Here is a 27745-nt window from a genome sequence, read left to right on the forward strand (position 1 = left end):
TCTACAATCAGTTGGTATTCTCACAGAGCATGAAGTTGAACATTAGGCCCTAAAAATATGCAGAAGTTAAGAAATAAAATGTTCAAACATCAAGGACACAGGAGATGTTTTTAATTAGAACAAGTTGATTTTATCCCAAAAAGCATAAAGCAGACTTAAAAATAAATAAAAATTTAAAATAGCATATTAAGGAGGAAATTCATTCCTCTTATTATTGAATCCTCTTTGAAAATAAAATATTCTACATCAGGTCATTCATAGAAATAAAGATTTAAGAGTCTCTGTTATGTAGTATTATAGATAAAGACTTTGCTCACCACTCAGTCATTTCTCCTAGAACAAAAGAATAATTACTGAAAATTCAAGTCACTGAAAAAGTTCAGAATCTGATCTTACATTTCTCTTTAAAATGCATAACTTCCATGTAAGAAAGTCTAAATGCAAGCAGGTAAGGAAGCCATTAATGGCTAAGTTTTCTCCTTTATGGATGAGAAAATGCAAATCTGAGACATCCTCAATTAATAGAAAGGAGGAAAGAAAGAAAAGAAAAAAAAGTTTAAAAACTTTCAAATTTTCAGTTCACCTCTTGAATACCAACCTGGGTATAAAAACAACATATTCAGGGAAATGTTTTTTCTGAACTTGCCTTGTTACCTAAAGACAGATCCTCCAAAAGGAACTCAATTGTCATAAATTCCCTAGAAGGAATTTTCTAGCAGATTGACTTACCACAGAAGAGGACACTAGAAATAGACATCACACTCAGACAGACTTTGTCACAAACTATCATGTCCCCCATCTATTCTTCTAATGACCCATTCGTCCTTTCTAAAACTCATTTATGCTCCCCTTGGTTGCCAACATTCTCTTTTTCTTCCCCTATTAAGAGAATATGTAGTTTTCTGTATAAAGGTCTTTTGTTTCTTTAGGTAAACTTATTTCTAAGTATTTTATTCTTTTCATTGCAAAGGTGAATGGGATTGATGCCTTAATGTCTCTTTCTGATTTTTCATTGTTAGTGTATCAGAATGCAAGGGATTGCTGTATACTAATTTTATATCCTGTGACTTTATTATATTCATTGATTAACTCTAGTAATTTTCTGGTGGATATCTTTAGGATTTTCTATGTAGAGGATCATGTCATCCGCAAAAAGTGAGAGTTTTACTTCTTCTTTTCCAATATGGATTCGATTTATTTTTCTTCTCTGATTGCTGTGGCTAGGACTTCCAAAATCATACTGAGCAGTAGTGGTGAGAGTGGGCATCCTTGTCTTCTTTCTGATTTTAGAGGTTGTTGTTCAGTTGTCCAGTCATGTCTGACTCTTTGCCACCCCATGGACTGCAACACACCAGGCCTCTCTGTCCCTCACCATCTCCTGAATTTGCCCAAGTTCATGTCCATTGCATCAGTGATGCTGTCCATCCATCTCATTCTCTGACACCCTCTTCTCCTTCTGCCCTCAATCTTTCCCAGCATCAGAGACTTTTCCAATGAGTCAGCTATTCACATCAGATGGCCAAAAATACTGGAGTTTCAGCTTTAATATCAGTCCTTCCAATGAGTATTCAGAGTTGATTTCCCTTAAGATTGACTTTGGAAATCTTTGGTTTGATCTCCTTGCTGTCCAAGGGACTCTCAGAAGTCTTGTTCAGCAGAGTTTAGAGGAAATGCTTTCAATTTTTCACCATTGAGGATAATATTTGCTGTGGGTTTGTCATATCTGGCTTTTATTATGTTGATGTATGTTCCTTCTATGCCTACTTTCTGGAGAGGTTTTATCATAAATGGGTGTTGGATTTTCTCAAAGGCTTTTTCTGCATCTACTGAAATGATCATATGGTTTTTATCTTTCTGTTTGTTAATATGGTGTACCACATTGACTGATTTGAGAATACTGAAGAATGCTTGCATCCCTGGAATAAAGCCCACTTGATCATAATGTATGATCTTTTTATTATGCCGTTGGATTCTGTTCACTAGAATTTTGTTGAGGATTTTTGGATCTATGTTCATCAGTGATATTGGCCTGTAGTTTTCTTTTTTTGTGTGTGGCATCTTTGTCTGATTTTGGCATCAGGGTGATGATGGCTTCATAGAATGAGCTTGGGAGTTTTTCTTCCTCTGCAATTTTCTGAAAGAGTTTGGGTAGGATAGGTGCCATCTCTTCTCTAAATTTTTGGTAGAATTTGCCTCTGAAACTATCTGGTCCTGGACTTGATTTTTTTGGAAGACTTTTGATTATAGTTGATTTGCATGCTTGTGATTGGTTTGTTCAAATTTTCTGTCTCTTCCTGGTTCAGTATTGGAAGGTTATACTTTTATAAGAATTTGTTCATTTCTTCCAAGTTGTCCATTTTATTGGCATATAGTTGCTCATGGTAGTCTCATATGATCATTTGTATTTCTGTGCTTTGTTGTAATTTCTCCATTTTCATTTCTTTTAAAAAAATATTTAGTTTTTAATTGAAGAATAATTGCTTTACAGAATTTTGTTGTTTTCTGTCAAACCTCAACATGAATGAGCCATAAGTATACATATATCCCCTTCCTTTTGAACCTCCCTCCCATCTGCCTCCCCACCCCACCCCTCTAGGTTGAGACAGAGCTCCTGTTTGAGTATCCTGAGCCATACAGAAAATTCCCATTGGCTATCTATTTTACACATGGTAATATAAGTTTCCTTGTTACTCTTTCCATACATCTCATCCTTTGCTTTCCTCTCCCCATGTCCATAAGTCTATTCTCTATGTCTGTTTCTCCACTACTGCCCTGTAAATAAATTCTTCAGTACCATTTCCCCAGATTTTGTATATATGCATTAGAATATAATATTTATCTTTCTCTTTCTGACTTACCTCATTCTGTATAATAGGTTCTAGGTTCATCTATTCCATTAGAACTGACTCAGATCGTTCCTTTTTATGGCTGAATGATATTCCACTGTGTATATGTATCACAATTCTTTATCCATTCATCTGTCGATGGACATCTAGGTTGCTTCCATGTTCTAGGTATTGTAAATACTGCTGCAATGAACAATGGGATACATGTGTCTTCTTCCACATTTTCGTTTCTAATTTTATTGATTTGAGTCTTCTCCCTTTTTTTTCTTGATGAGTCTGGCTAATGGTTTGTCTATTTTGTTTATCTTCTCAATGAACCAGCTTTTAGTTGTATTAATCTTTGCTATAGTCTACTTCATTTCATTTTCATTTATTTCTGCTCTGATTTTTCTGATTTATTTCCTTCTACTACTTTGGGGGATTTTTGTTCTTCTTTTTCTAGTTGCTTAGGTATAGGTTAGGTTGTTTATTTGATGTTTCTCTTGTTTCTTGAGGCAGGCTTGTCTTGCTATGAACTTCCCTCTTGGCACTGTTTTTACTGAATCCCATAGGTTTTGGGTTTTTGTGTTTTCAATATCGCTTGTTTCTATGTGTATTTTGATTTCCTTTTTGATTTCTTCAGTGATCTGTTGGTTATTCAGAAGCATGTTGTTTAGCCTCCATATATTTGTTTTTTTTTTTTTAAATAGCTTTTTTCCAGTCATTGATATCTAATCTTACAGCATTATGATCAGAAGAGGTGATTGAAGTGATCAATTAAAAAAAAATTTACCAAGATTAGATTTCTGGCCCAGGATGTGAGCTATCCTGGAGGATGTTCCATTTGCACTTGAGAAAAAGGTGAAATCCATTGTTTTTGGGTGGAATGCTCTGTAGATATCAATTAGGTCTAACTGGTCCAATGTATCATTTAAAGCTGTGTCTTCTTGTTAATTTTCTGTCTGGATGACCTGTTCATTGGTGTGAGTGGGTATTAAGTTCCCCACTATTATTGTGTTATTGTCAATTTCCCCTTTAATAGTTGTTAGGATTTGCCTTATCTATTGAGATACTCCTATGTTGGGTGCATGTTTATTTATAATTGTTATATCTTCTTGGATTGATCCCCTGATCTTTATGTAGTGTCCATCTTTGTCTCTTATAATGGTCTTTATTTTAAAGTCTGTTTTATCTGATATAAGTGTTGTTTCTCCCGCTTTCTTTTGGTCTCCACTTCAATGAGCAAGTGTCTTAATTTCATGGCCACAGTCACTGTCTATAGTGATTTTGGAGCCCAAGAAAACAAAGTCTGTTACTGTTTACATTTTCTCCCCATCTTGAGGTATTGATTTTCTTTAATTAACAGCAATCCTTTGATGGTCTAACTACCTAGTCTTTGTTGCAAAACTCCTATATATCCTGACTCCTTCCTTTGCCTCTTCAGAACAGTCTCTCAGAGTGATCTGAGAAGCTGTGTCCTGGTCTTGAAGTCCTCAGGATGTCTGCTGGGTAAACATAATTTTCAGCTTTTAGGCTGTGCAATATGTTAGTCAACAGACCTATAGCACATAACAGTTTGAACTGGCCACATTTTAAGTCTCAATAATCACACATAGCGATTGGCTACCATCCTGGACAGCACAGATCCAGAGCTATCACATGCTACCTCTGGGATTTAAAACCTTGACTAATGTTCAGATTCCTCTTCTATAAAATAAGAATAATAGAATTCCTTATCAACTTGACATGAGGATTAAAGAAATTCTGTAGGTAAAGCACTCATCACACCATCTGGCCAACCCCCCACCCCGTCATTCATTTCTAAATAAATAGATTAAAAAAATTCTATAGCTGTATTTTGCTTTTCCAATCCAGTGTAAGATTATAGCAGTACTCAGCATTAAATATATAGTTGATTTACAATATGTTTCAGGTGTACAACATAATGATTCAAAATTTTTATAGATTATACTCTATATATAGTTGCTATAAAATGCTGGCTGTGTGCTCTGTGCTGAACACTGTATCTTTGTACCTTGTTTGTATTATCCAGAGTAGTGTGTACCTCAACAGATGCTAGATTTTGTAGTCATTTTTGTATCAAAAAAGAATAGTTAATGATATAACTGAACATGTTGTGAGGGAGGTCAGAAATATTTTCTTACAAACTGAGGAAACCAAGTTTTGATGATGGGTTAATCTTTAATCAGAGAACAGGGAACCCCCATCCCATCTTTTGCTTATAATTGTAAGCCAATTTTCAATAAACTAAGAAGATCACTATCTCCAATGGAAATTTTTTCATTGTTTAGAATACAGCTCCTGTGTTTTTGGGTCTAGCAGTCTAGTGTTTCATTGCCTTTGAGCTACTTTACAACTCTGAAAATTGCCAGTAACTGATAGCAATGCAAAATAATTCCTGTTCTTAGACATGCAAATAAATTCTGTTTGGTGGAGGTTCAATTGACTCTTCCCCTTTCCTCCCGGGGTGGGGGGGTCAATTTTTTATATTAATTTGTAACTTCTTTTCTACATTTCTTCACTAAGGAACATTTACTCCATAAAAATTTGTACTTGTTTGACTTTTCCTTTGAACCAGTTGCAACATATACCTAATTTCCTCATTAATAACTAGCTAAATAAAATATTTAACATGTGATCATTTTGTATCTTCATGAGAATCTTGGTTATACCCCTTTCAGATAATTATTCTTTAACATAGTAATATGACATTATATTATCAGATTTATAAGTTAATATAAATGAGCTCAATAAAAATTCCCTAAACTTTAAAGAATTAGGGTTCCCTCTTTTCTCTTCCTGATTTTGGTTGTGATCATACATGGTTAAAATCTTTCTGTGAAAGGTCCTGAGCTTTGCCTTTGAAAACACCACAGAACAAGGGGACATAGATAAATGATTATGAAATGAATTAATATTCCAACAGAAGTATGTACAAGTTGGTGGAAGTCTTTAGTTGGTGGAACTGATGGGTGGAGGTGTTCAGGAGATGTTTTACTTGAGGCAGAAATCTTTGAACTAGTGTGGGGAGCTGAAAAGGAAATCTTTGGATAAAAAAAGGATAGTGAGGTCATTTGGGGCAGGTGCTGTAATATATATATTTTTCTTTCTCCCTGATTTTATACCTAAATTGCTTAATTAAGAAAGTGCCTCTGTAAGATTCTTTTTTCTTTTATGGCCTAAATGCATAAATCTGGCAAGTGCATACAACCTTTTATAGCAATTCAAAACTATTAGGCCTGCTTCCTCTGACTTGCATCAGGATGAATAAACATAGTCTGATCAAGTGGAAACTTGTTATGCTGCCTTTCTCTCGTTTTTAAAGTAATCAAAGGAGAGTTCTTGAAGCTTGAGTGTCTCACCTGTGCTACTTGATGGTACATTTATTTTGTTTATCCTGCTTTTGGGAAATTCAGAAGTGGCTTGACATTTGCATTGCTAATAAATTGCTTCCAAATTGCACTGGTAGTTCACTTAGCTTAGATCAGTGACTGGTGTTTGAAAAAGGTTGTCTGTTCGTTGTTGTTATGACTACATATCTTTAAAGAGTAATGTTTTCACATGTAAAACAGACAATGTTTTCTACCATCCTGTTCTACAAGAATTGAGAAATTAGTCATTGTAGTCACTGACCTACCACATACCTTAGAAAAGAATTCAGGTCAAAGGAAAACTAACAGAACAGGTCCTCAGATAGTTAGATATTTCTAGGAGGAATTTTTATGTACCCAAAGTTTTGCATCTTCTCATACTTAGCAAAGCACTGCAATTATTAAATGAGATATCTGATCCTTGTGAATAGCAGTAACATTTCAGTGAGATCTTGACTATACTACATATAGTGGTTCCCCTCCTATCTCTTCAATTTTTCAGAGCTACCTGAGAGGCTGTGTCTCAGACTATAGTTCCCAGGAAGACCCATCTCACAGCTCTTACATGGCATGTTTCTTTTCATGTTGACACTTATAAAGGGTGTGTGTGTGTGTGTGTGTGTGTGTGTGTGTGTGTGTGTGTGGCTAGTTGCTCAGTCACGTCCAACTCTTTGTGACCCCATGGTCTGTAACCTGCCAGGCTCCTCTGTCCATGGAATTCTCCAGGCAAGGATACTGGAGTGGGTCACCATTTCCTTCTCCTATACATATACACACACACATATATATTAGTATATTCAGAATGATCATCACTGGGCCCAGAAAAGGAAGGCCATATATATATATATATCTCCTTTATATATGACAGATCTTAGTATCCATCTTTACAATTTTCTTCTTCATTCTAAGCTTTTATGTTACCAAATCTAAAGAACATCTCATCATCATCTAACTGATTAACCAAAGAAGAAATCCAAGATACTATTTTAGTCTATGTGGTCTCTTCTTCCTTGTTCAATCAATCACCAGATTCAAAACTTGACGTTTGATTCAAATGTTGATCTGAACTAGCCTTCTTTATCCCCAAGATCTGTGATCCAGTTTATCCGTTTGTTGCAGGAAGTGGGACCACTTCTAGGGCCTGAGACCGTGCTCCTATCTAACACTCGGAAGTGAACTGTCCAAGGAGACACACGTGCTGACAAAGCAAGAAGCTACTGGGGAGGCCGCCCGGGTGCAGAGCAGGAAGGCAGGGGAGCCCAGGAGGATGGCACTGTCGCAGGCTCCCAGGCCTTGGTTTTATGGTCATTGGGGTAGTTCCTGGGTTTTCTCCAAATTCAGGGTCCTTCTTGGTGGCACATCAATGCCTCAGCGAAGATGGCTTCCAGCAAGAAGAATTCTGTGAATCTGAGAGGACGTAGAATCTGTAGTCTCCTTTCTCTTTCTGACCTTTCTCCGATTCTTCAGGTTGGTGGTAGCTTATGGGTTCCTCCTTCCTTACCAGGACCTCCTGTTTAAGATAACTTATGCAAGCAGTCACTATTGGGCCTGGCAAGGGTGGGTGGTTTCAGCTGGTTCACCTAACAACTCCACCCTGAGAGACTTCATACTCAAGATACCTCTGTTTCTTTCTTCTGTAACTATTAATACTCCCTGATGAGAGTGGGCGGAGTCCTGTCTGGTGGAGTAGTAGTCTCTCTCTTTTTGATCTAGGTTGAGATGTTCTGTGCCTGAAACTGGCATTCACCCTCGTAGGAAAATTTAGCCTGTAATTGTTGGACCCTGTCAGAGATGAACCTTGTAAGTAGTTGAAACAGACAGAGGCCAGAAATGAGGCCTAGCAGAATGATCATCACGGGATCCAGGAAAGGAAGGCAAAATTTGGGGTGAGGGTTTCAGGGTGTGTGACTATCTTCTGATTGGTTGTTGGGCAGGTAGGTGCTCTAGGAACAGGGTGGTGTTCTAAGAATCTTTGAACTCAGCCAGAAGTTACCATCCTCGAGAGGTGGGGACCTCAACAAATTCTTGTGCACACTTCTTGAGGAGGAACCAGGACCCTACCCCAAGGCTGTCCCACCATTTGATTTCTCCTCCTCTATTCCTGTATTCCTTCCCTTCCCTGGTTAATAAGTCTTTGAATTTTACCTGTGGAGCTCAGGGAAGGTCAACGAGGCTGAATGAAGTCCATATTCTATCAGCAAGAAACAAGTGGCACAGAAAGGGTTTGTGTTCTGGAACCCCAAGTGGGCTGCACCCTTTCAATTCAAGGAGTGAGGTGGTGATGACTCTGGCCGTTTCCTGCTAAAATAGGGCACAGTCCAGCCTCGGTTGGGAAACTTGACACTGAATTGGAAATATTTCTGAGTCCCAAGCCCTGGATCTGAATCTTATATGATTAAAACCTCAACCTATTGGTCTCTCATTTTGGTGTAACAGACCCACAATAGAGGTAGTTGAAGGAGTGGCAATTGGAATTTTAATAGACTAAAAAAAGCCCCTCATTTCTTTTCAGGAGAATAAGCCTAAAACTCAGTCCAGACTGGGCACACTGGAGAGACCTATAGCCAGGTAGCCACCTGTCTAGTTTCATCTAGCTAGGTTTTAACTTTTAATGTGGTATTAGCACATAGATAACAGACGCTATTGTTCATCATACTCGCTTCATTTTGTTAATGTATGATCTAAAGCAATTCCATCACTTAAAAATGACATAGTTATGAAAAGAAACTTTTAAAAAGTAAGGTTGCAGTTACCAGCTGCCGGCAGACACTGTTCTGAGAATGACTGATGTCATATTGAGAGTTAACTCAGACAGGTTGATAAGGAGTCCAAGCCTAAGGCCCCTTTAAGGAGGAGGTGAACATGCTCTCCTTTGCACATTCTTTTGCCTCAGACATACAGGCCCCATAGGCAGCAGTATCTCTTGCTCAAGGATTGACATTTTTGACCTCAGAATGTGTGTTATGGGAGAATGTCTAGGTAAAACTTGCACAGCTTTGAGCTCTGGGTTAACCTGTACCTTCTGGCTAATCTCATGCCGATGTCATCCCAGGATGTATGTTATGAGAAAGGGTCTGGGCAAAATTTTCACAGCCTTGAGGTATTTTTTTTTCTATTCTCAACAGCTAGCAGAAAAGTATACAATGCCCTGCTTAAAACAAGCAAGGCAGGTAATCCTTCTACCCACTTCTGATGTCTATGTCAGAAGCTTTTTTCTGTCACTAGCACTTCAATAAAATTTCTATTACACAAAGCTCTGAGTGACTGAGACTGTCTTTGGTCCTGGAGTTAAAGCTTCTCCTTCAGAGACCACGCCATAAGCTTTCATCTGTCATCTTGGGGGTTCATCCTGGATCCCAAGACAAGGTGTAAACTCTCAGTATAAGTCTGACACAGCTCAGAAGACTCAAGTTCTTAGCCATACAAGGACTTGTGTGAAATCACACCCATAGTATCATCTGTTATTTCCTTGAATGTCTGAACCATAGCTACTCCATTTTGACTTTTAATTGTAATATTCTACCTAATAGCCAAATCAGATATCACTGTTAATGATCTTAGTCTATCTCTAGGTATGAGAAGATGCAAAATTTGGGCTCATAATATCTTCTCCTGGAAATATGTAACTATCCGAAGGCCTGTCCTGCTAGTTTTTCCCAGAGAACAGAGTAGTGACTTTCCTGATCTCCACCCTGAACTCCCTTCAGGGGGGTATTGAAGGCAAGCAGCTGCAGCAGCTCATGATTTAATCTGTATAGAGGCAGATGGAAAGTGCTCATTTCCATCAGGAGAGCCCCCTTCATGGTAGTAAATCTGACTATTATTTGGGGGGCATTTCATGACCCTTTTGTCCCATGGTGCTAGGAATGCTCATTCCCAAGCCAGGTGAAAATTTTTCTAATACACTACTCAATTCACTATCTTTGAACTAGGCCTCATTAACAGTTGCCAAAAAGTCTCTGGACCTCCTATCTTATGGTCAAGAAGAATATTCCCTCTTGTTGCTTCTTCCTATATCTAGAATTACAGTATTATCATCATTGAGCTTACATGGAACTATATATCATCATTTTGTCAGAGGATTAATCACACAATTTGGCAATGTAAGAAACCACCAATTCTGTAAAACAGGTGAAATACTAACAACATAGCTAGTGTATTAGAAAAGTCATAAGTAAGCATTAAGCCAAGAACTTCCGTTAGATATGGTCCAATATGTCCCACGTCATCTGACTTAGCCTGTTCTGCATCAATTCTTACATTTAAGGAAATATTATATTAGTACTGTCCATCATTACCCAGCCCAGTGTCCTAGTGTTTCTAGACTGTTAATCCTTAGTATGATTTAATTGTTCCCACCACAGAGGAGCCTTTAAACTTAAATTACCATAGCCTGGTGTAAACTACATAAATATACCCCATAATTCTGGGAGGTCTTATTTCTTAGCTGAAATTTCTATTGTTGCTCTGATTGAGCCTAAGTAATAGAGGAAAATTCACATTTATAGCTAGCATCAGAGTAAGCATTAATGATTGGCTAGGGGAGGGTATTCCGTATAGCAATATCAGTACTGGCCTAAACAGAAATATGATTTCTTTCTTTTATTATAGAATAAATTTCCCAAGAGCCTTGGAGTGGAGAAACCCACCAAGGTCATCCAGAAGTACTAGACGCAGGTAATTGGCCACAAACTCAACAATTGGATTGATTTTTAAAATTAGCATAAGATCATGCCCACATTTGATTCACTTGCAAAGCTCCAAGAAGTCAAGGAAACATTATAAAAGATCATAAGTCAGGTCTAGGATCTTGGGCAATCTGTCTATTTCTGATGTCCTCTTCTCATCATGGTGTGAGTATAGTTTCTCCTTTGGTTGAGCATTGTTTTAAGGTGATTTTGAAGTCAGTCACTCTCTTCACAGGCCAGTACAGTGAAGGGGTCTTTTGTTAGTGAAAATTAATCTAAGAGTCCATTCCTTTCAGTTTCACTGTGCATGAGCTAGCTAAGAGTACCTGATAAGGGTCCTTCTATCCAGGTTGGAGATAGTCTTTTAAATTTTGTCTTTCCCAACATGCACGTCTCCTGGTTGCAGGTCATGGGGCATCAGATTTGCATTTAAATGATAGATTACTGAGATAAGCTTCAGAATCAAACTTAGAGTGTCCTTCAATTAAGCTTTAACATAACATGCCATCAAGGAATTACTTCAGTTCAGTTCAGTCACTCAGTTGTGTCCAACTCTTTGCCACCCCATTGACTGCAGCATGCCAGGCTTCCCTGTCCATCATTAACTCCTGGAGCTTACTCAAACTCATGTCCAAAACGTTGGTGATGCCATCCAACCATCTCACCCTCTGTCGTCCCATTCTCCTCCCATCTTCAATCTTTCCCAGCATCAGAGTCTTTTCTAATGAGTCAGCTCTTTGCATCAGGTGGCCAAAGTATTGGAGTTTCAGCTTTAGCATCAGTCCTCCCAATGAGTATTCAGGGTTGATTTCCTTTAGGATTGACTGGTTTGATTTCCTTGCTGTTCAAGGTATTCTCAAGAGTCTTCTCCAGCACCACAGTTGGAAAGTGTCAATTCTTCAGCACTCAGCTTTCTTTATGGTCCAACTCTCACATCCATACATGACTACTGGAAAAACCACGGCCTTGACTATATAGACCTTTGTCGGCAAAGTAATGTCTCTGTTTTTTAATATCCTATCTAGATTTGTTATAACTTTCCTCCCAAAGAACAAGTGTAGTTTAATTTCATGGCTGCAGTCACCATCGGCAGTGATTTTGGAGCCCAAGAAAATGATATCTGTAACAGTTTCCACTTTTTCCCCATCTATTTGCTATAAGTGATGGGACAGGATGCCAGGATCTTAGTTTTTTGAATGTTGCATTTTAAGTCAAATTTTTCACTCTTCTCTTTCACCGTCATCAATAAGCTCTTTTGTTCCTCTTTGCTTTCTGCCAGTAGTGTGGTATTTGCATATCTGAGGTTGTTGATATTTCTCCTGGCAATCTTGATTCCAGCTTGTGCTTCATCCAGCCCATCATTTTCATGATGTACTCTGCATATAAGTTAAATAAGCAGGGTGACAGTACACAGCCTTGACGTGCTCCTTTCCCGATTTTGAGCCAGTCTGTTGTTCCATGTCTGGCTGTAACAGTTGCTTATTGATCTGTATACAGGTTTCTCAGGAGGCAGTTAATGTGGTTTGGCATTTCCATCTCTTTAAGATTTTTTCACACTTTGCTGTGATCCACACAGTCAAAAGCTCTAGTGTAGACAATGAAGCAGAAGTAGATGTTTTCCAGGAATTCTCTTTATTTTTCTATGATCCAACAGTTGTTGGGAATTTGGTGACTGCTTCCTCTGTCTTTTCTAAATCCAGCTTGTACATCTGGAAGTTCTCAGTTCATCTACTGTTGAAACCTAGTTTGAAGGATTCTGAGCATTACTTTTCCAGCATGAGAAATGAGTGCAATTGTGTGGTAGTTTGGACATTCTTTGGTATTACCTTTCTTTGAGATTGGAATGAAAATTGACCTTTTCCAGTCATGGGCCATTGCTGAGTTTTCCAAATTTGCTGGCATATTGAGTGCAGTACTTTAACATCATCTTTGAGGATTTGAAATAGCTCAGCTGAAATTCCATCACCTTCACTAGCTTTGTTTGTAGTAATGCTCACTAAGGCCTCCTTGACTTCATACTCCAGGATGTCTAGTTCTAGATGAGTGACCATGCCTTCATGGTTATTTGGGTCATTAAGACCTTTTTCATACGCTTTTTTATATATTCTTTCCACCACTTCTTAATCTCTTCTGCTTCTGTTAAATCCTTTCTGGTTTTGTCCTTTATTGACCTTATCTCTGCATGAAATGTTCCCTTGGTATCTGTAATTTTCTTGAAGAGATCTCTAGCCTTTCCCATTCTATTGTTTTCCTCTATTTCTTTGCACTGATCACTTAAGGAGGTTTCCTTATCTCTCCTTGCTTTTCTTTGGAACTCTGCATTCAAATGGGTATATCCTTCCCTTTCTCCTTTGCCTTTCACTTCTCTTCTTTTCTCAGAACCTGATATAGGAGCACCTAAATATATAAAACAAATTTTGACAGGCACACAGAGAGAAATTGACAATGATGTAATAAAAATAAACTTTATAACCCCACTTATATCGATGGACAGATTATCCAGAGAGAAAATCAATACGAAAATAGGGGTGAAACATTACACCAGATGTACTTGAGAGATATCTATAGGAAATCCATCCAAAAATAATAGAATACATATTACTTTTAAGGGTACATGAAATAGTCTTCAGGCTAAATCACATGCTATGCTCCAAAACAAATCTCAATGAATAAGAAGACAGAAATTATACCAAGCTTTTTTTTTGACAACAATATTTTTGTTCAGTCACTGAGCTTTGTCTGACTCTTTTTGACTCCATGAAGAGTCCTGCAGCACACCAGGTTTCCTTGTCCTTCGCTGTCTCCCTGAGTTTGCTCAAATTCTTGTCCATTGAATCAGTGATGTCATTCAACCATCTCATCCTCTGTCATCCCCTTCTCCTCTTGCCCTCAATCTTTCCCAGCATCAGGGTCTTTTCCAATGAGTCAGCTCTTCACATCAGGTGGCCAAGGTATTGGAGCTTCTGCTTCAGCATCAGTCCTTCCAATGAATCTTCAGGGTTGGTTGCCTTTTGGATTGACAGGTTTGATCTCCTTACAGTCCAAGGGATTGTCAAATATCTTCTCAGCACCACAATTTGAAGGCATCAATTCTTCTGCACTCAGCCTTCTTTATGGTCCAACTCTCACATCTGTACGTGACTACTGGAAAAACCATACCTCTGACTATGCAGAACTTTGTCAGCAAAGTGATGTCTCTGGTTTTTCATATGCTGTCTAGGTTTGTCAAAGCTTTTCTTCCAAGGAGCAACTGTCTTTTAATTTCATGTCTGCAGTCACAGTACACATTGATTTTGGAGTCCAAGAACAGGAAATCTGGCAAGTTCCTCTGTTTCCCTGTCTATTTGCCATGAAGTGATAGGACTGGATGCCATGATCTTTGTTTTCTGAATATTGAGTTTTAAGTCAACATTTTTACTCTTCTCTTTCAGCTTCATCAAGAGGCTCCTTGTTTCATCTTCACTTTCTGCCATTAAAGTGGTTATCATCTACATATCATGATGAAACTAGAAATCAATCAGAGGATGAAATGTGGGAAAAGATAAACAAGTGGAGAGAGTATAACATGCTACTCAAAATCAAGGGATTCATAAAGAAATCAGAGAAGATGTCAGAATATACCTTGAGAAAAATTTAAAAAAATTAAAACTTTCAGGAATCTGTGTGCTCCGTTGCTCAGTTTTGAGGCTGATTCTTTGCGATGCCTGTTGGCTTCTCTGTCCATGGAATTCTCCAGACAACAATACTGGAACGAGTTGCAATTTCCTTCTCCAAGATCTATGCATGGCAGCAAAAGCAGTTATAAGCTGTAAACTTGCAGTGGCCTACCTCAAGGAACAACAAAAAATGAAAGCAAAAAGCTAATCTACCTTCTAAAGAAATTATAAAAAGAGGAATAGACAAAGCTCAACATCAGCAGAAAAAAGGGAATAATGAAAATCAGGGCGGAAACCAATCAGAGATCAAAACAGAAAATATGAAAATCTTCAAGAGCTGTTTTTTTTTTAATTTAAAGATAAATTGTTAACAGTTAAGCCAGACTTATTAAGAAAATGACCAAAATAAATAATGAAAAAGGAGAAATTATAACTGCTAAAACAGAGTTAAATAATCACAAGATAACACTGTAAACAGTTATATGCCAACATATTAAACAAACTAGAAGAAATGGATAAATTTCTATAAGCATTAAACTTGCTAAGGCTGAATCAAGAAAAAGAAATAATTGGAAAGACATCACCAGCAGTGAAATTTAATCGGTAATAAAAAAACTCACAGCAAATAAAAATCTGAGACAGTATAGATTAACGGGACAATTCAGGCAAACATATAATAAAGAGCTAATACTTATCCCTTTCAAAATATTCTGAAGAAGAAGAAACACCCCCAAATTTATTTTACATGGCCACCATTACACTGAGGCAAAAACAGAAGACATTACAAAAATAAAATTATAGGCCAGTATATCTGATAATGCTTTCTAAGGCCTGCTTGACTTCACACTCCAGGATGTCTGGCTCTAGGTGACTGATCACACCATCACGGTTATCAGGGTTATTAAGTCCTTCCTTGTGCAGTTCTTCTGTTAGTCTTGCCACCTCTTCTTAATATCTTCTGCTCCTGTTAGGTCCATACTGTTTCTGTCTTTACTCCATCTTTGCATGAAATGTTCCCTTGGTATTTTTAATTTTCTTGATGAGATCTCTAGTCTTTCCCATTCTGTTGTTTTCCTCTATTTCTTTGCGTTGATCACTGAGGAAGGTTTTCTTATCTCTCCTTGATTTTTTTTTTGGAGCTCTGCATTCAGATGCGTATATCTTTCCTTTCTTCCTTTGCCATTAGCTTCTCTTCTTTTCTCGGCTATTTGTAAGGCCTCCTCAGACAGCCATTTCGCCTTCTTGCATTTCTTTATTTTGAGGATGGTTTTGGTCACCTCCGCATGTACAGTGTTACGAACCTCTGACCATAGTTCTTCAGGCACTCTATCACATCTTATCCCTTAAATCTGTTTGTCTCTCCCACTGTATAATCATAAGGGATTTGATTTAAGTCCTATCTGAATTGTCTGGTGGTTTCCTCTACTTTCTTCAATTTAAGTCTGAATTTTGCAATAAGGACCAGTTAGTTCCTGGGCTTGTTTTTGCTAACTATACAGAGCTTCTCCACCTTTGACTTCAAAGAATATAGTCAATCTGATTTTGGTATGGACTATCTGGTGATGTCCATGTGTAGAGTTGTTTATTGTGTCATTGAAAGAGGATGTTTGCTATGACCAGTGTGTTCTCTTGGCAAAACTCTGTGAGTCTGGGTCCTGCTTCACTTTGTGCTCCAGTGCCAAGCTAGCCTTCAAGCCAGGCTTCATCAGTATGTGAACAGAGAGCTTTAGATGTACGAGCTGGATCTAGAAAAGGTAGAGGAACCAGAGATTAAATTGCGAACATCTGTTGGATCATAGAAAAAGCAAGAGAATTCCAGGAAAACATCTACTTCTGCTTCCTTGACTAAGCTAAAGCCTTTGACTGTGTGGGTCTCTGAAAGAGATGGGAATATCAGACCACATTAGCTGCCTCCTGAGAAATCTGTATGCTGGTCAAGAGGCAACAGGTAGAACCGGACATGGAACAATGGACTGGTTCCAAATTGGGAAAGGAATATGACAAGGCTGTATATTGTCACCCTGCTTATTTAACTTATATGCAGAGTACATCATGAGAAATGCTGGGCTGGCTAAAGCTCAGGCTGGAATCAAGATTGCCAGAAGAAATATCTATAACCTTAGACATGCAGATGACACCAACCCAACAGTAGAAAGTGAAGAGCAACTAAAAAGCCTCTTGAAGGTGAAAGAGGAGAGTGAAAAAGCTGGCTTAAAACTCAACAGTTAAGAAACCAAGAGCACGGCAACCAGTCCCATCACTTCATGGCAAATAGATGGGGAAACAATGGAAACAGAGATCTATTTTCTTGGGTTCCAGAATCACTGCAGATGGTGACTGCAGCTATAAAATTAAAGGACACTTGCTCTTTGGAAGAAAAGCTTTGACAAACCTAGACAGCATAAAAGGCAGAGATATTGTTTTGCCAACAAAGGTCCGTCTAGTCAAAGTTATTGTTTTTCCAGTAGTCATGTATGAATATGAGAGTTGGACCATAAAGAAGGCTAAGCGCTGACCGATTGATGCTTTTTTTTTTTTCATTTATTTTTATTAGTTGGAGGCTAATTACTTTACAATATTGTAGTGGGTTTTGTCATACATTGACATGAATCAGCCATGGATTTACATGTATTCCCCATCCCGATTCGATTGATGCTTTTGAACTGTGGTGTGATGAAGATTCTTGAGAGTCCCTTGGACTGCAAGATCAAACCAATCAATCCTAAAGGAAATCAACCCTGAATGTTCATTGGAAAGACTGATACTGAAGCTGAAGCTCCAATACTTTGGCCACCTGATGCGAAGAACTGACTCATTGGAAAAGACTCTGATGCTGGGAAAGATTGAGGGCAGGAGAAGAAAGGAGCCATAGATGATGCAACTCTTTGATGGCATCACCGACTCAATGGACATGAGTTTAGGCAAACTCTGGGAGATAATGTAGGACAGGGAAGCCTGGCGTGCTGCAGCCCATGGGATCACAAAGAGTTGGACGTGACTTAGCAACTGAACAACAGTAGCAAATATCTGACAGAGCCAAAATTCCTCAACAAAATATTAGCAAACATAATTCAACAATATTTAAAAAGAATCATGGACCATGGTCAGGTTGGTTTTATTTCAGGAATGCAAGGATGCTGCAATATTGAGAAATCAATCATTGTGATACACTACATTTTTTAAAAAAGATAAAAATCACAAGATCACTTCAATAGATACAAGAAAAGCACTTGAATAAATGATCATTTATTCATGTTAAAAACTCCATCAAAGTTGGTTTTAGAGGGAATATATCTCAACTCACAGCAACCATATATTCATAACAAACCCACAGCTAATTGCATGTTCAGTGGTTTAAAGTTGAAAACTTTTTCTCTAAAATCAGGAACAATACAATGATGCCTACTCTCTCTGTTTCTACTTAATATAGTATCAGAAATCCTAGCCACAACAATCAGACATAAATACAGAAATAAATGACATCCAAGTAGGAGGGGAAGTAGTAAAGCTCTCACTCTTCCCAGATGACTTGATACTCTATATAGGAAGCCATAAATCACCATGAAAAAGACTATTAAACTAATGAATGAATTCAGTAAATTTGCATGACACAAGATTAATATACAGAAATCTGTTGCTTTTCTATACACTGACAATGAACTATCGGAAATGGAAATTAAGAAAAAAATCCCTTTTAAATTGCGTTAAAAACAAGGAAATACTTACACTCTAAACTCTAAGAACTATAACACAGTGATGAAGGAAATTGAAGATGATACAAAGAAATGTAAATATCTCACATTCACAAATTGGCAAAAGTGATATTGTTGAGCTATTAATACTACTCAAACTAATGTACAGATTTAATGCAATCCTTATCAAAATATCCATCAAATTTTTCACATAGCTAGAATCCTACAGTTTATGTAGAGCCACAAAACTCCCTTAATACTTAAAGCAATCTTGAGAAAAAAGAACAAAGCTGGAGATATTAATACTCCCTGACTTCAGACTATACAATACAGATACATTAATTAAAACAGTATGGTACTGGCTCAAAAATAGAAACATGGATCAAGTGAACAGAAATAAACCCATGTAGTTATGGTCAATTTATTTACTACAAAAGAGGCAAGAATATAACAGGGAAAAGATCTCTTCAATAAGTGGTGCAAGAAAATGGTACAGATACAGGTAAATAATTATAACATTTTCTTACACCATACACAAATAACCTCAAAATGAGTTAAATACCTAAACAGTTTGGAAGCATTATGGGGAGAGAGGTGGACTTGGAACACAGGTGTGTACAGTGCACTGTGGTGGAAATTTTGTTTATAGTAATCCCATATTTTTGCTAAACTTGTGAAAAACAAAAACAAGAATCGAGTGCTTGGGATGATGGATGAAGAAGAATATTGAAATTCCGTGGAAAGTTTCAAATTGCAGCATACTGAATTTTCACCCTAGTCCGGCACCTCTGCTGTTCACTTAAACGCAGATGAATGGAGACCCCGTTTGGGAAGACCCCTGGCCAGCGGTCCAGAGCTGATGCAGGCCATGCAGGTGGATCAGCAAGTATTGTGAAGAAATGGACATCCCGTAAAGAACAACCAAGCAGTGCGGGGTGGAGCCAACCTGTTTCCCAGCCCAGTGGAACAGTGGAGGCTGCAGGATTCAGCACAGGCGGACAGAGGGAACGGCCTCCTCACCCAGTGGAAAGGAACCACCCTGGACCGGGTGCCTGTAAGTCCTTCTTTGTATCTTATAAAATGTGATGGATTTGACCGCGTTTAGGTACTAGAATTTAATAAAGATGAGTTTCTGCACTTGAAATCCTCCCCGATAGGGAAGACAATGATAACATTTCAAATCAGTGATGCTCACCTAGCCGACACGATCAGCAAAGCAGTGGGGCACACGTTTGTTCTAAAGATGAGTGCAGGGGAGTGGTCTTAGCACACACCCCTATAATGAACACATGGCTTTCCATCATCTAGAAAAAGACCCTGTCTTGTACATGTACCAGCTCTTAGACGATTATAAAGAAGGCAACCTTCACATTCTGTCCGATTCTAATGATTCACCTCCAGCAGAAAGGGAACTGGGAGAAGTTGCAGACAGCCTGGTAGGCAAACAAGTGGAAAAGGCCAAAGAAGATGGCTCTGAAAGGACTAGCATGGTCATTCATCAAGTAGAAGCCACACCATCTGTCTAGCTCATCAAGTTTGATGACGACTTCCATATTTTTGCCTACGATCTGGTGAAAACATCCTGATGTCACGAACTTTGCCAAATTTGTGGAACTATTAAATGTATAATTTGTAGACATAAAGACTTGATTGCTTTCCAGTTTAATGGAAACTTAAATATCCCTAAGAACACAGATCTCTTCCAGCAGAACTGGTTTTGTTCTGAATAGTACAGATTTATGTGAATACAACGGATTTTGTGTAAGGAACTCCTTCCTCTTAAAAGAAGTCTGTCTGTTTGGAAGGGAGTCACAGGCAAGTCTGGTAAAAGCTGAGGTTTCCCTGCCGGCTCAGACAGTAAAGAATCCACCTGCAATGCAGGAGACATGGGTTTGATCCCTGAGTTGGCAAGATCCCCTGCAGAAGGGAATGGCTACTGACTCCTGTATTCTTGCTGGAGAATTCCACGGACAGAGGAGCCTGGTGGGTCAGAGACCACGCATTGCAAAAAGTTAGACACAACCGAGCAACCAGCACACTGGTGTAAGTTAAGCTAGTATCAGAGTCATTTAAAACTGGAATAAATTTTATCCACGTTCCCCTTCCTTCTTGACACTCTTATTCTGCTTCCGTAATGCAAGCATCTTTTTGTACTTTTGTTATTGAAAGGTTGTGGCTATGAGCTATAGCGATGCCAGGAGCCAGGATTCTTGGCCTCCAGAGGAGAAGGTTTCCTTCTGAGGCCAGCGACCTGGCTTGAGCACTTGGAGCTTTTGTGTAGCAAAGTTTTGTTAAAATATGAAAGAGATAGAGAAAGCTTCTGACGCAGACATCGGAAGGGGGCAGCAGAGTACCCGCTTGCCAGTTTTTAGCAAGGCATCTTATTACTCGTTGATCATAGGTGAAGGAAACCCCTCAAGACTGAGAGAGCTGCACCCCACAACATACATATCTGCACAAGGGGAGTCCTCTCTGGACCAGAGTTGTCTGGGTAAGATGTGTGGTGTAAGTCTTGGAGGAAAACAGACCTCCAAACAAGATACATAGTTTCATTAACATACCTTAAGAAAAACATTTCCCTGAGTAAGAGCTATTGTTTGGTTGGGCAATTAGCAGCTCAAGGTTGGAAAAAAGTTACTTCCAGGCAGAACTGGCTGTTGTCATAGCAACACAGAATTAAAGGAGCCTCCCACAGTGGCTAAAGCAGGAGCAGAGGAATGTAGAAAAAAAAAAAAAATTGTCTGCTGTTTGTTATTTGTCTCCTCCTGGGCTTGGGGACCTCTGGCCTCCTGGGGGAGATCGGCCTCGCCGTTAACCCTTTCATTACTGCCTTTTATTTGATATATATATATATATATATATGTATGTATATCTACCTACCTACCTATCTATATTAGTGTGTATATATACATAGTATATATATGTACGCGCACACACACACACACACACACACACACTTCATTGGCAGTCCTTTCTTTGTGGTTGGGGTGGGAGTTAAATAATTTTCTCCAGTTTAACTGAAGTGTTTGACCCAAGTCGTTTATATTTTGTGCATTACTGCTGTTCATTTAAAATTAAATTCTGGCACAGGAAGCACATGGGGACATTCAGCTTGTTTTAAAATTCAGTAGTCCAGAGCATCATTTCAATCTGGAGGCTTAAAGCTAAATTTAAGCATGAATCACTTGTGAACAGTTAATGATCCACATTAGAATTTACAAAACAATTGGAAATCTGGGTAAAGTCTGCCTTTCATTCTAAGCTTTGTCCATTTTTTATTATAAATACTTTTCTAAAGCAAAACCCAGGTTCTCGGTCCACACTGGGTAATGCAGGTGTATTTTGGATGGCGCATATGGTCCATTATTTGTACAAATTAGTAACTGGATTTCAGTACGTGGATTTAAAAGTCAATAGTGTATCCGTGGTTTATGAGTATTTGGTAAGTTCCTGGAAGAACATGGTACTTTTATATTAGAAATGTGAAGTTAAGAATGGCACTGTTGCCTTTTGACAAGTTCTCTGGGATAGCTTTAGTTTTATTGCTGTTATTACTGGTGTGTGGTTATGGTCAGAAGGCTTTGCCCTGTCAGCTTTCTGCCTCAGAGAATTGTCTGAACAATTAACAGCTGAAATTCCCAACCCCTTTCACGGTGCTGTACGTTCTTGATCATGGTGTATACTCTTGATGTGGATTCATTCCATTCGATGAGTCCTGCCACGTCAGGGTCAGCCACCTGCTCTGGCTTGCGGGTGTGACTGATAGCACCCATTAGTCAGCGTAACCTTCCCTGCAAGTTTGCTGAAACTAGAATAGAGCTGCAAAAGTGGTTCATTTAGCAGCAAAGCATCAGCCTATCGCTTTGTTCTGGAGGATCCCTGACAGTTTGAAAGCTAGGAGGAAAATGGTTCGTGAAACCAGTCCTGTAGTGATGGAAAATCTTACCTACTATTTGGGCAGACAGCGTAAATGCCTATGCTCTGATCAGGCACCGGCTCTGGCGACCTCTCTCGTGGCCCTTCCTGACGTTAGAGATGATGTGGTTTCGAGGCTGGCCTCTGTGTGGTCCGCGTGATGTCCCTGTTTGCCTTCAGGGAGGCTGGGTCTGGACTGGTGGACGGTCGCCTCGTGCAGCACGTAAATGCAGCTGTCGCGAGTGTCACAAATACAAGGGTCACACTACAGATCTGCCGTCTGTACTGCTGGGGGCTCTTGTGAGTTTCTGCACGTGCTTCTCAAGGCTGAGCCCAGCTCCCCGAGCCAAGGTGGACACAAACGGCCCGGGGAGTGAGTTGTTCAGCGTGCACCGCGTGAGTAAGACACAGTGACTGTAGGCTGAATGACAAAGTTCTTTGGAGGTACCCTGAGGGTTGAGTCAGTTGAAACACATCTTGCGTTACTTAAAGACTTGCACTGTGGTTGTTCTGCCGGCACCTTTAGTAACTTTTAACACCACATCATCTGCCACTTTCCAGACGAGCATGGCATGTAATTTATTATCATCATTTTAATCATTGTTCCATTTATTGCCTTTAGGGTTGAAGGAAGGGGAAGGGTTTTCTGTTGTTTTTCCTATTTTTCCTCATTTTTTCTCCTTTTGTAGCTTAAACCACACTTCCTGACCCATGACTAACTCTGCTCCCAGCTGAGTATTTCAAGCTTCGTAGGCTCATGTTTCAGATCTGCATTCATTGTTCGCACTTTCCTGGCGTGGGAATGTCGGGTCCTTGTTCTAGGAATACAACATTAATTTCCAAAATTATCATAGGACTTGTGGCAACACAAGGCATGAGTCTCTGTATAAAATGTATTGGCCTTTATCATTGATCTGCTGTAGTATTATTGCGTTGTGTGTGTGTGTGTGTGTGTGTGTGTGTGATGTTGGGCTGCCATGTAAAGCTTCAAAGGAAGACTTTAAAAGCAGACCATCCTTTTTATGCATTCTCTATTCTAAATAGAATGCTCAGTGTAACTAACTAAATGTGCCTGTTAAATATATTTAGGTTTCTTGTTTTCTATGTTTGTTTTTGGGCTTCCCTGGTAATTCAGATGGTAAGGAATCTGCTTGCAGTGCAGGAGACCTGGGTTTGATCCCTGTGTTGGGAAGATCCCCTGGAGAAGGGAAAGGCTGCCCACTCCAGTATTCTGGAGAATGCCATGGACAGAGGAGCCTGGCGGTCTAGAGTTCGTGGGGTCGCAAAGAGTCACTGAACAACAGCAACAGCTTTCAAAGCTAGGATTCTCTGGTCCACAACTAAAATACTTCAAATGGGAATATTTTTTCTTACAATTATATTTAACAATCTACTAGTTAAACTTGTATTTATCTTCCAGTAACTTTGCCTTCTTCTCATTGAGAGGTTTCTCCCACTCTGTATCCAAATGCGTCTTCTACAGTGCCAGGTGTATTTGACTTCTCAAGTGAAGGGTTGCCTACACTTCATTTGAGTCTACCTGGGCTTGATGCTTAAGGAATAAAAAACCAAGGAGAGAATGTTACTATCTCTTGAAAATTTCTCCTTCAGTTCAGGTACCCTACTCTGCTCAATGGTCAAGAAATATGGTTTTAGAATTTGGCAATATCCATGACAAGGAATGGAAAAGATTGTCATATGATCCCTCAAATTTGCCAGCGTTTAAACCAAAATACTCTCCTTTTCTTCTCCAATGAAGCCACAGATACTTCACTACTGTTGGTTTAGGAGACTGTTTCCATTTAGTTTGAACTTGCGTCTTCCCTTTCCAGGTTGAGAAATAGGAAAAAAAATATTTCATTTTCTTAATTTTTCAAGACAGTGGGACTACTCCCTAGTCATAATGCCAAATCACACCACTGATTTATGCAGGAGATGATAAGCCCCTACCCTTGTTGATTTTCAGTGCAAAAAAAAATATGAAATCAAAAAGTGCCAGACTCAGCTTTGCATTCCAGGAATTTGTAGGAGGGCTTGCAGCACTTGCAGGGTTAAGAGAAAGGAGAGGTAACTAAAATTTATGAAAGAAGTCTAAGTACTCTTTCATTACCCTCATTTCTGGTTATTTTAGGATACATTTCTGATAGGAAAAAATATGAAAAATATAATACATATCTTAAAATACACTAGATATTTTTATATTTAAAGGTATTTCATTAGTTTTAAGAAATTTTTTGTAAGACTTTCTTTAAAAAATCCAATGTACATTATCATCAATGCTTTTTTAAAAAAATATTTATTTTAATTTGAAGATAATTACAATATTGTGATGGCTTTTGCCATACATCAGTGTTTTTTACTGTCATTTCTTCATGAAATTAGTGTGTAGTTAAACACTTTAATTCAATAAGAATTGTTCACTTAACTTTGAAAACTGAAAAATGAATATTATGAAGTGAAATTTTATTTTCCACTTTAAACACAATGCTATTTTTTACTGCTCTAATTGGTGAATTAGGCACCACAGAATAATTTGGATTTCTCCAGACACTTTTTCATATGTCTCTTGTGTTTGTTACATAAATATTAAACTGTGCCCAGTTCTTTCAGGACCTTGTAACATTCACTCTCAAAATATCAACTCTCAATGTTTGAAGTCAATGAGAACGCTAGTTAATCGGGCAAATCCATTCCCTGGAGATTGCATACAGTCTTGTCCTAAAACTAAATTTAAATACTCTGCTATGTTTCCAAGTTTTAAGCAAGTTTTTATTAAAACAAATATTCTTATCCACTGAAGCAGACAAAAATATTGAGTCTGAGTGCAGAAACAAAGCCCTAATCAATCAAAACAGGAAAATTTTCAGACAAAAATGATACTTTCAGTCTCTTTTTTAAATACATATTTTGATGTAAAATGATATAAATGCAAGTATAGTATTTACTTTCAAAAATCACAGTGAGATTCTGTGGTATTTAAGTATATTGCCATTCATCATTATTTATTCATTGTAGTGAAACATCAATTACTTGCTTTCTAGCATACAGTTTTCTCTCTCTTACTAATATCGCTGACTTTTTTTTTTCCCCCAGGAAATCATCTCCTTCCTGTTTCAGCTCTTTGCTTCAAGTTGGGACTCTTTCTCCAGCTTCAGAAACAAATTAAATGGCCCAGACTTCAGCCAATTAGTACATAGCATTCCTATGGTGGCAGTGATCAGTCAGGGATGGTCATGTAATACCTCAGTTCAGTTCAGTTCAGTTGCTCAGTCGTGTCCGATTCTTTGCGACCCCATGAATCACAGCACGCCAGGCCTCCCTGTCCATCACCAACTCCCGGGGTTTACTCAGACTCATGCCCATCGAGTCAGTGATGCCATCCAGCCATCTCATCCTCTGTTATCCCCTTCTCCTCCTTTCCCCAATCCCTCCCGCATCAGGGTCTTTTCCAATGAGTCAACTCTTCACATGAGGTGGCCAAAGTATTGGAGTTTCAGCTTCAGCATCAGTCTTTCCAATGAACACCCAGGACTGATCTTTAGGATGGACTGGTTGGATCTCCTTGCAGTCCAAGGGACTCTCAAGAGTTTTCTCCAACACCACAGTTCAAAAGCATCAATTCTTCGGTGCTCAGATTTCTTTATAGTCCAACTCTCACATCCATACATGATCATTAGAAAAACCATAGCCTTGACCAGATGGACCTTTATTGTCAAAGTAATGTCTCTGCTTTTTAATATGCTATCTAGGTTGGTTATAACTTTCCTTCCAAGGAGTAAGTGTCTTTTAATTTCATGGCTGCACTCACCATCTGCAGTGATTTTTGAGCCCCCAAAATAAAGTCTGACACTGTTTCCACTCTTTCCCCATCTATTTCCCATGAAGTGATGGGACCAGATGCCATGATATTAGTTTTCTGAATGTTGAGCTTTAAGCCAACATTTTCACTCTCCTCTTTCAATTTCATCAAGAGGCTTTTTAGTTCCTCTTCACTTTCTGCCATAAGGGTGGTGTCATCTGCATGTCTGAGGTTATTGATATTTCTCCTGGCAATCTTGATTCCAGCTTGTGCTTCTTCCAGCCCAGCATTTCTCATGACGTATTCTACATATAAGTTAAATAAGCAGGGTGACAATATACAGCCTTAATGTACTCCTTTTCCTATTTGGAACCAGTCTCTTGTTCCATGTCCAGTTCTAACTGTTGCTTCCTGACCTGCATATAGGTTTCTCAAGAGGCTAGTTAAATGTAATTATGCTTTCTGCATCTGCTGGCATAGATTCTGTTTTTTGTATTGGATATAAACCTCACAGGATTAGTGACTATTGTTGCTGCAGTAATTTTGCAAGCATATGGAAAATGGAACCAACTTCAAGGTAGCATATCCAGAGAAACAGAGATGAAGAAATTGATTTTGGTATCATTGTTTGAGTCATTTGTAGTCTTGAATGAAAGACAAACCTGGATATCTTTCTCTGGACTCCTTAAGTATTTGATACAATAAACTCGACTTTCCTCCTTTTTTTGGTGGGGGCTTGTGTTGTTATCAGTGACATAACTTTACCAACAAAGGTCCATCTAGTCAAGGCTATGGTTTTTCCAGTAGTCATGTATGGATGTGAGAGTTGGACTATAAAGAAAGCTGATCACTGAAGAATTGATGCTTTTGAACTGTGGTGTTGGAGAAGACTCTTGAGAGTCCCTTGGACAGCAAGGAGATCCAAATAGTCAATCCCAAAGGAAATCAGTCTTGACTATTCATTGAAATGACTGATGCTGAAGCTGAAACTCCAATACTTTGGCCACCTGATACGAAGAGCTGACTCATTGGAAAATACCCTGATGCTGGGAAAGATTGAAGGTGGGAGGAGAAGGGGATGACAGAGGATGAGATGGTGGGATGGTATCACTGACTCAATGGACATGAGTTTGAGTAAACTCCGGGAGTTGGTGATGGACAGGGAGGCCTGGTGCGCTGCACTTCATGGGGTGGCAAAGAGTCGGATACGACTGACCGACTGAACTGAACTGATGTTGTTTTCAACAGCAGAAATAATTCTGATACATTTATGAAAATAATGGCACTGTTCTTGGCCCTGGGGATACAGAGGGATGTAAACACTTTTTCTAACTTTAAGGAGCTCAGTTCTTAAAGAAACACAGACACACAGACACACACAGACACACACACACACACACACAGAGGTTATTCCAATGTATGAGACTTATTCATGGTGTGATAAAGAATTGCAAGTTGAGGAGGAAGCAGGCCAGACAAATGATCTCCAGAAAAGTGATACTTGAAATAATTTTTCAGGGAAATGCACATTTAAATAAAATTAGCCTGGGACTTCTTCCTAAGTTTCAGTTCCTTCAAAAGCTGATTCTGACACCAAACTTTTTGGGTATAGGTAATTTATTTGGGAGATAATTCCAGGAAGAACAAGAGAGTGGGGGAAAATGAGACCGGAATGGGAGAAAAAGCAATGAAGGGTACCTTGACTAAATTAGTATTTCTGCTGTAGTACTGGAGAAAACCCTCAGGGATGTGCTATCAGCGTACCGGGTTCCAGCTGG

The 27745-nt window shown here is 38.8% G+C and overlaps 1 long non-coding RNA gene and 1 pseudogene across 1 annotated transcript in view; both read left to right on the top strand.

Annotated features, from left to right (window-relative positions):
• Positions 1 to 27745, top strand: part of LOC133042834 (uncharacterized) — an 81914-nt gene that overhangs the window by 36657 nt on the left and 17512 nt on the right. The window lies entirely within an intron of this gene.
• LOC133042375 (spindlin-1-like) lies at positions 19067 to 19839 on the top strand (annotated as a pseudogene).

Source organism: Dama dama, chromosome 21 (assembly GCF_033118175.1).
Source record: "Dama dama isolate Ldn47 chromosome 21, ASM3311817v1, whole genome shotgun sequence".
NCBI classification, from domain to species: Eukaryota; Metazoa; Chordata; class Mammalia; order Artiodactyla; family Cervidae; genus Dama; species Dama dama.